A 9,859-nucleotide genomic window follows, 5' to 3' on the forward strand; every position below is an offset into this window, starting at 1 on the left:
CATCTCAGTTTTTCTTTTGTTTACTTTCACAATTTTCGTCTTCTTTGTCCTTCCAGGTTTACCCAGCCTCCACATCCTATTACACTTGGAATTTGGTCTATCTGACCAGACCAGTTCATTCATATCTCAATGAAGGGAAGTTAAGCATTAAAACTCAACCTGAAATTGTAAATAAACTATTTTCGTGTTAGCTATCTATATATTTAAAATTGGATGTATGTATGTGTGTATGTTCCATCATCACTCGAAAACACATGGAGATATTTCAACCAAACTTGCCGTACATACGACTGAGATTCATATGAGTGCACCAGTCATCTTTGTACAGTGCTGTACTATATGTCAGAGCTATATTTGGATGAACCACATGGAGACATTTCATCCAAACTTGCTATGTTTCACCAACACTAGGAAACCCATCACCAAACTGTTAGACATATGACTGAGAGTCATGTGAGTACACCACTGATTACAAGGAAACGCATGGGGACATTTCAACCAAACTTGCTATACATATGACTGAGACTCATGTGGGTGCACTGCTGATCTTTGTACAGCGCTGTACTATATGTCAGCGCTATATTTGGATGCACGTATGTATGTTTCACCATCACTCAGAAACACATGGAGACATTTTAAGCAAATGTATTGCTCAGCACAGTGTGCCTTTTGCTTATGTTTTTACATACTTTTTTGTACTATAATATAGGATTGCAGTAAATTAATAGCCGGGCCACGCCGGGTAATCGGCTAGTAAAAGTATAAATATTACCATGCCCAGAGCCATGTGAGCAACCAATTTGTATTCATTTATTATTCATGTATTGTTTGCAACTTGTTTGTTAATTATTTGCTTATATTGGTTTTTATCTATGTATATGTTATCCAGTTATTAATCCATAAGAGCATATATATATATATATCATTATAAGAATGTGTCCAGTTAAATGTGATGAACTACTACTAGATATTCAATGACCTGCATAAATAAGAACCTGATTTATTCAAATTCCAAGGCTGGAGAGGATACACTTTCATCAGTGAATCTGGGTAATCCAGCAAACCGGGAATGGATTTCTTAAAAGTCATTTACTATTTGTTAGTAAATATTTTCAATCCTGGACCTGTTTGCTGGATCACCCAGCTTTACTGATAAAAGTGTATCCTTCCCAGCCTTGAAGAGCTTAAATAAATCAGGCCCACAGTCTGACTAACAGTTTCTTTCACCTGCCTGTGTTCTGATATGGTCCAATGGCATTTATGTTGCTACATAGGCCACTGTATTGATCCTGGAACTCAGAACAAACTACAGTAAGGTGTTTCCAGACTACCTGTACTGAACCACTTATGCTATTAAATTCTATATGCAGATCAGCACCTAAGGCAGGAAATCACTGACTACAGGGGCCCAAGGGCCCCTCAGCAGGTACCAGGAACTACAGGAGAGATACCAGAGAGGAATCTGGAGGTCTTGCTCCAATCAAAACCCCCTTTCATAAACCAGCAGCATAGAGCATGTGTCAAATAGAGAACATTACCAGCAGATGTCTGTATGGAATTTTCTGAGACACAGGCCAGAGTGGTATTTTGTCAGCTGAAAAGGGCCCTGCAAAATATTTAAACTATCATAATAATATTAGAATGTCTAAATATATTGAAGGGAGGCTGCATATTTTTCATATCTGTGATTAGATATAAGAACAGCTGCAGACAGCAAGTAAAATCATATAGTGATCTGCCAGTGCTATATAAAAACACTAACTGTGTGTCAAATCACCTTAACAATATATCTTTGTTTTATTAATATTAGGAAGCATACATATTTGGCACAAGTATTTCACATTTGTTGACATGCTACTTTGTTCAGTTTTCTGAAAGCTATTCTGGATAGTACCAAGGAGGCCCTGTTCTGCAATGTTAGATGGCAGCATATATAGGCCAACTATAAGAGAGGTTTACAGGGGAACAAGAAAAGTAGTTATATATTTCCCAACCTGCCAAATTGCTTCCAAGACCTGCGGTTGGTTGGCAATATATGCTGGTACTCCATAGAAAATGGTTCATCATCCAGTACAGTTGAGATCCCTAATAAATATGAACACTCAAATACACTCAAGACTGGAAAACATAAACTAACGTGGGAAAACCTGGGTGATCTAGCAGATCTGGAATAGATTTCCTAAAATTGGTTTGCTATTAGATGGTGATAGTCGATCTTCTCCAGCCTTGTAGAGAGGGTTAATAAATCAGGCCTATTGCACCTAAAGGTGTTTGTAGCACAAAGAATTCTTATCAGTGAAACTAATCAACTTGTTTTTCCAGTTTTATTGGAAGTTGGTAGTAGTTGTTTGCTCTATTCTTTTGACCTTCTTAAAGATTACTAAAAGATGGTAGAAGATGGACCTTAAAGAAACAATACTTGTTGGGAAAGGGGCAAAATAGCTACTTTAAATAGTGAAGAATTTCCTATGTTTATGGACCATCTAGAACAGGGGTGTCAAACTCAAATACACTGAGGGCCAAAATTAAAAACTTAGACAAAGTCGCAGGCCAACCTTGAAATTTATTGAAAAAAATTGAGGAATATTTTCCTTCTCATTAGATATAAACCCTTTTCATATGGAAACAAAGAGGTTTTGCTTCACATTCGATCTGGAACAAGCTTATAATAGAGAAAGAGGCATAAAAATGTTTTTTTTTTATTTTATTTAGGAAAAAAACTTATGCCTCTTTCTCTATATGTAGTTATATGAGTAAAATTTCAATGGTAACCTTTTTTGCATAGGCTAACAATATAAAATAACAACCTTATAGATATCTGGAGTGTAATATCCAAAGTATTGATTTATCTGGCTGTTAGTTTCAGAAGATTTGGGACAGCTTTGGTAATGCCACTACTTAGCAGTTCCTTGCTGAAGATGTGAAAGCCCTACCAAGATGGCCCCCTCTACAAAGAGATACAATGTAGAACAAACCATGGTATGTCAATATTAGAGAAAAGTAATGCTGGTGGCTAGTTTGTTCCCCCGCCTGCCTTTAATTAAGCATAGCTTGCAAAAGAAACCTTTTACAAATTAATATCACATGGGATGCAGTTTAAAGAATTAACAAAATAAACCTTTACATAATAAGCTGTGTGAATGTTCACTTTAATTATCCCATCATGTGCAGATGAAATACTTAAACAGGTATTTGCTTTTCGCGTGCTTGGAATAGAAAATAGATTCTCCTATAACAAATCAGCCTCCTCATCTCAGCCAATGTTTAACTGGTGGAGAATAATGCTAGGCATAAGCTATGTAATTTTCTCCCCATGGTATTTTCAATCAATATTACACTCACCATATAAATTACTTCTTGATGATCAGCTAAAAGTGTTCAATGTACCATTTATTTGTTTAATAATTAATATGTATTATAAAAAACCCCCATTTAAAAAGTGATCTGACAACAAGAAAACCTTGTCTGATCAATTTTCAATTGACTTTCTGCACAAATATAAAAAAAGATCACATGAATAACACTTGTTTAATCAATTCAACAATTTTGTTTCATCAGTGGAAAACAATGCATAGTAGGAGGGGGTGCTGAGAAGTTCCTGGCTTTGCCCTCTTCCAGATGAAATAGAAAAATGAGGGGCATATGACAGCCTAATATCTTAGTATGTAACTGTGCAAATATCAGGTCTTTGCGATTCCTAAAACTGTTTTTCTTTTAATGAGAAGCTGTGATGGCAGAGGCACAAGCAGGTTTCACGTTGTTGGAGTTACGAGCCGTCATGAAGTTTTTGTTTCTCCAGGGGGTCAGCAAAGGACATTCACACTGAGACGTCACAAACACTGGGGGAGAAGTGTCCTTCCTACAGCACTGTCAAAACCTGGATATCTAGTTTCAAGACTAGGCATTTCACCATTGAAGATGAGCCCCGCAGTTGGTGCCCCCTAACCTCAACTGACCCGACAACCTGCGATGCTTTCAATGAGCTGATTATTGAGGACCGGCGAATATCTGCAAAAAAGATAGCCCAGATACTTGACATCTCACGGGAGCATGTTGGGTTTGTTAATGTTTGAACAGTGATCAGTGAACAATTTGAAGCATCCAAAGCTGTTTTAGCTCATTTTGAAGCTGCACAGGACTTTTTGGCTAGCTTAGTGACTGAGGATGAAACCTGGCTCCACATCTATGATCCTGAAACCAAGGAACAGTCAAAGGAATTTGCACCAAAGCGGGTCCCCGGCGCCGAAGAAGTTTCAAACCCAGAAATCAAAAAAGTCATGACATCTGTTTTCTGGGACAAAGACGGTTTTCTGTTGGTGGACTACCCACCTCAGGGCTCTAGTATCACGGGACAGTATTATGCTAACCTCCTGGACCAGCTGAAGGAGGCAATTAAGACAAAACGCAGTGGAAAGTTGACCAAAGGGATCTTTTTTTTATCTGTTCCCGAATTTGAAGAAACACCTGAAGGGGAAACGTTTTGAGGACATTTCTGACATCAAAGATGCTGCAAATTGCTGGTTTGTAGCCCAACCAAAGGACTTATTTGAACGGTCTAGAAAAGCTGCAACTATGCTACCAAGTGCATCAGTCTCATGGCTCTCTTCTTTCTGGGCAAAGCCAGGAACTTCTCAGCACCCCCTAGTATATGGCTGTACTGAGCCACGAATCGCTTCCTCAAATCTCAAATCTCTATACCTAACATAAATGTAGAAGGGAAATCTGATAAAATATGAAAGTTGTAACATAAATATCACCGAAATTTATATGTCAGAGAATGCCTGGCTTTCTGCTTGTGTATTTTATCATTTACTGTACTTGTAAAGCACATTTACTAAATCTGAATTTACCATCTTCAGTGGAATTCAAGGTCTCAGTAACACTTGCCAAGTTTCTAACATGATGAATGTTACAGCTGGAATAATAAGAATTTGACATTTGCTGTTGAGAGAAAGTTAAACTTTGTTTTCGACTATTCATTAAATATGTTACAATGGAACGCTGACCACAAAAGCGGAGAGGAAGAAATTCTTTCTTCTGCCTGCAACAGACTGATGCCATCATCTCAGCCTATGCAAAGTCCCTGGCTGGAGGTAAGCATGGATTAAAGTTAGAAATGGTTCAGGGTTTTGTAAAAATCACTCAGAATTGTAAAGTTTCTGAAAGATCAACTTTCTTTTGCCTTTTTCCCCTGCTGTAGGGAAGTTTATAACTTAAATTGCAATGTAAATGTTAGGAAAAAAGATGAATCCTGGCAAATAATTGCTGCAAAATGTGCCTGTTTTTTCCAAACATGCCTTTTATTGTAAACCAAATGAGTTTTCTGAATTGCACACACTTAGTACCATGGTTATTATTTAACAGTAACAAGAAGAGGTATAAAGATCAGAAAATGCACATCTAAAAATACACACAACCCAATTATTCCTAAAGTGTCCAAAATCATGCAAAAATAATAATAATAAAAAATGAAAGTGTGTTCCTACTAAGAGTATGTGAATGTGCAGTAATTTAATAGATAATTTAAAATTCATTTTCACTTTATAAGAACAAGCATTTACCAATAGTCTCCTGCTGCAAGTACAGTTACTTTAAACACCTCCTATAAAGAATAATTTTTAAAAACATAAAAACACTGTATTTTTTGTTTCTATAGGTCACTATTTGTGGTTATGAATTTATTGTACTGGTGGGATTTCACCCTTTCGACCTATAAATACCAAAGAAAGGGGGGATGTGTTGCAGTGCAGCTAGTGATCCACAGTGGTGAGTTGGTGTGGTTTGTCATTAGTGATGATGGTTCCTAAGTCATGGATAAACCTGTATGATCTGGTCATAATGAGCATGGTAAATTACAAACAGGTGGTATTAACATTCTGATAAACACTTTTTCTTTAGTTTGGGTATCCAAGTAGCTTGAAACTCCTTTAATCGCCTTTTGGAAATTACAAGCTTTTTTTCACTGCAAATACACAAAAACAATGATTCTTGAACAAAGCATGATGTAGATATTTTAAAAAATAAAAGGGGGGCAATCTCGGTACCCAACGCGTTTCACTATTTAGCTTCTTCAGGAGAGGTAGAGATTGGTATGCCACACAAGTTTGTATGATACAGACTAGTTATAAGTTATTAGCCAAGGGTTTCCTGGTGAACTTTGCTAGGAGTTCATATTAGTTTCACTTGTTATCCGAGCAGAGCTTTAAGGGTTCTGCTGCCTAGTGGGGATCCACCCGGTACCCCCAACATTGTCCTACAGATTACCCCATCAGACAAAATGCAGCACATGCAGACATAGCAGGGGCAGCTTCATTTTTCTATAACAATAAACCGCCCATGCAATTTTCCAGGAATCTTTCCAACTATGCATAATGTTAATAAAGAAAAAAAACAGAGGCTCACTAACAATGGCGCTATACACTCTGTGTCCTAGACAGAAAAGTAGCAGATCCCTGTTGCTAAAGTGCTGAATAGTTCACATTATTTTCCATTCTAAATGGTCATTTTTATATATAAAATAATTCAGTAATGAGGTCAATAGGCCATGTTGCATGCTTTACAACTAGTATGCTCCCTTTACAACTCTTTTTTTGTAGAACCAGGGAAAATTAAAATAGATTCCTAATAACCTGGAACGCTTCAGAATCAGAAGCTACATGCATCTGTTTGTGTCTGCTTTTATTTGAGTAAGTAGATATCTGGGTCCATTATCCTTCTGTGCATTGGCTTGTGCGTGTTCCATACTATGGGGGATGTTCACCTGGTGTTTTTAAACTGCATACATTTAAAAAGTCAGACTACCCAGAACAAGTATTTCAGGTTCTGGGAGATGCTGGGTTAGACTATGTAACAAATTCTTTTACTTCTATGTGGCTGGTTTGGTGACATTTGTGCACTGTAAGTCCTGTGTTTTCTCATCCAGTATAAGGGATCCATACTCTCCATTGGAACATGTGTGCTTTTGTATGGAAAAAAAAACCCCGGAAAATGCCTGGACATGCAAACAGGATCGGAGCTGGGAATTATGGCTTGGAGATCTGAAAGCTGGGACTAACACATCCACCATCAGTCTTTACTTTTTGGGTGGACTGAGACTATAATTTTGTGAATTGGCCCATAGATGGTCCTACCCACATCTATTTGAGCCAAGGCTTCCCATTTTATAGAGTCTGGAAATCGGCATAGTTTTCCATAAGGTCATATTTATATTCTTTGGAGGCTTAGTCCATGGAAGGCTTAGAACACCAACTTCCCAAATACTCCATTGCCACTACTTTTCACAAGTAACCTCATCCTCTGTTACACAACATCTGAATCCTCTTATGGGTCGTTTGTTGAGACTTATTTTTGGTATGCTTATAATTCCAAGTAATAGGCAGATATAAAAGAGCTACAGAATGCTAGAAGAAAAAAAAATAAAACACACATAAGCATTTTATTTGAAGAATGTCATGTTTTACATGAATCATGTTATACTGAAGTCTACAGAGGATGGGTGTTAAACATTTCTTCCCCTATACCCTATTATCAATTCTTTCCACTCTCCCTGCAGAGCAAACAGATGGAAGAAGAACAACTATAGACTCCATGGAATTATGAAACAATGGAGTCATAGCACAAAAAAGATTTCCATCTTTCCACTTAAACCGTCATTGTTTTATTTTAGTCTTTTTACACAACTCTATGTATAAATATTAATTTTAAAAATCAAGGAGAACCGCAGATCAGAAATTACACCAAAAACATTTGTTCCCAAATAATATTCATTTCTTGTTCTTTTTTTTGTAGGTTTGTGGTTAGCTCTGAGACTGGCTGCTCTCATTGTTCACTATTATGATTTGGGGCTGCCATCTAGTGCAGATGATTGTACATTGCACTGATATTTTAGAAGAATGCTCATTTATTATTAGTTCATTAGTGTATCATAATCCAATGCCATGTGAATTATGCTGTGCACATACCTTCTCTGGTCTAGTCTGGTCCATATGCCCTAAATGTGTCCCATCAGCAGCCTTTGTGCTCCCTGCAGGCTGGTGAGCCAATATTGCCGATGCCTCTTGTACTGTGTTTGGTTAACCATTGTGAAAGCTTTTTTTTTGGCCATACAATTTGATTGTACAATCTTCATACCATCTCCTTTAGATATACCAATGTACAATATTAGAAGTCCAAGGATGTTGGCAGCAAAGTGGCTCAGTGGTTAGCACTCTGGTCTTTGCAGCGCTAGATCTCAGGTTTGAATCTCAGTTAGGACACTATCTGCATGGAGTTTGCAGGTTCTCCCCTGTGTCTGTGTGGGTTTTCTCCAGGTGCTCTGGTTTCCTCCCACATTCCAAAAACATGTAGTTAGGTTAATGGGCTTCTCCCCCAAAACTGACCTTAGATTGTATTAATGATATTTGACTAAGGTAGGGTCCTTAGATTTTGAGGGACAGCTAGTGACATTACTATGAACTGTGTGCAGCGCTGCGTAATATGTGGGCGCTATATTAATACTGTGTAATAATATTGTTGTAGAAAACTAATCAAACAATGGGTCCTTCAACAAAGCCAAACCCTTCACTAGAAGAGCAGGGAGCCAAAATAAAGCAGTCTTAATTTTTAGATATATTACGAAAAGAACCAATTGAATGAAAAAAAGACCCTAATATCTGGAAAAGAGAAACAAAGAAAAAAGAAAGAGAAAAACCAACAATATGTGCGAAGGATAGATTTAAAAAAAAACTGGTAAACAGGCCTTTTGAAAGACCTAAAGTGGAAAAAAAAGTACACTAATCTTTAATCCTGCAGATACCTCTATGCCGCTGGACCTTTCCTTGATCTTCGTCCTGCCATGGAGGACGCGCCTGGCATCGTCGTTCTTGGTTCTCAGTCTTTTTGCTACGTCACTTTATCTTGCACTACACAGGTGAGAAATTGGTGATGTAGCCTGCTGTAAAGGGAAAGGAAAGGAGAACGCATGCGTGAGATCGGCGTTTCCCTTGCCCCTTATTGAAAAAAATGCCAAGAGCCTCCCGGGATGCGTGACGTAGGTATCCCGAAAGGCTCTGCGTTCCCATTCAGTCTTGATCGCCACAACGCTGCACCCTTTTTTAAAAAAAAAATCAAATATTTTTACTTTATATTTAAGGGTTGTCTACACTTTTGTGTAAAGTAAAAAAGTTGAGTTTAGGACCGCTTTAAGACCCAAAGAGAAGACAGTTTTATACTAATTAGATTTATTTTATTGTTTAATTTTATTTTTATTTTTAAAGCAAACCTGTCTCTATGCATTGCAGAAAAATTTGTTATCATTTTTTATTATTATTATCAAACCTAACCTGTTAGAAGGAAATTGCGGAGGATGCCAATGCTGACCTTTCAATCTGTATTTAAAATGCATTGTGTATTAAAACGCTTAATAAACTAATTCCTAAATAGAAGGATACTTTTTACCATGATCACTTCTTATATTTAACACCACTTTTGCCTTTTTTTCTCCTCTTGGCCATATGTGATCCGCCTGATAGCCACTCTAGGGATTGGCAGATAGTAATTGCCACTTTGAAGGTGGAGAATGCCATAGGCCATGGTAAGGTTTAATGTTTTTGTTTTTTCTAAACTTACCATCTTTTAATTTTGCCCTTTAGAAAGTGCAGAGCAATTACTCTGTTCAAGAGAAGAACGCTTCTGGGTGAGATATTACTGTACTTTTATTTCTTCACATTTAGAAGTCAGATGGCCAGGGAACAAAATCTGTTTCCACTTTATAAATGTGGCATTAAAGTGGCAATTTTACCTCTAAAAGTCCAGAAGACCAGTGATGATCATTTTTATGTCCTGCACACTTCTACACTCTGTGCATGATTTATTAAAGCTC

This window comes from Pyxicephalus adspersus, chromosome 10 (assembly GCF_032062135.1).
Source record: "Pyxicephalus adspersus chromosome 10, UCB_Pads_2.0, whole genome shotgun sequence".
In the NCBI taxonomy this organism is placed as follows: Eukaryota; Metazoa; Chordata; class Amphibia; order Anura; family Pyxicephalidae; genus Pyxicephalus; species Pyxicephalus adspersus.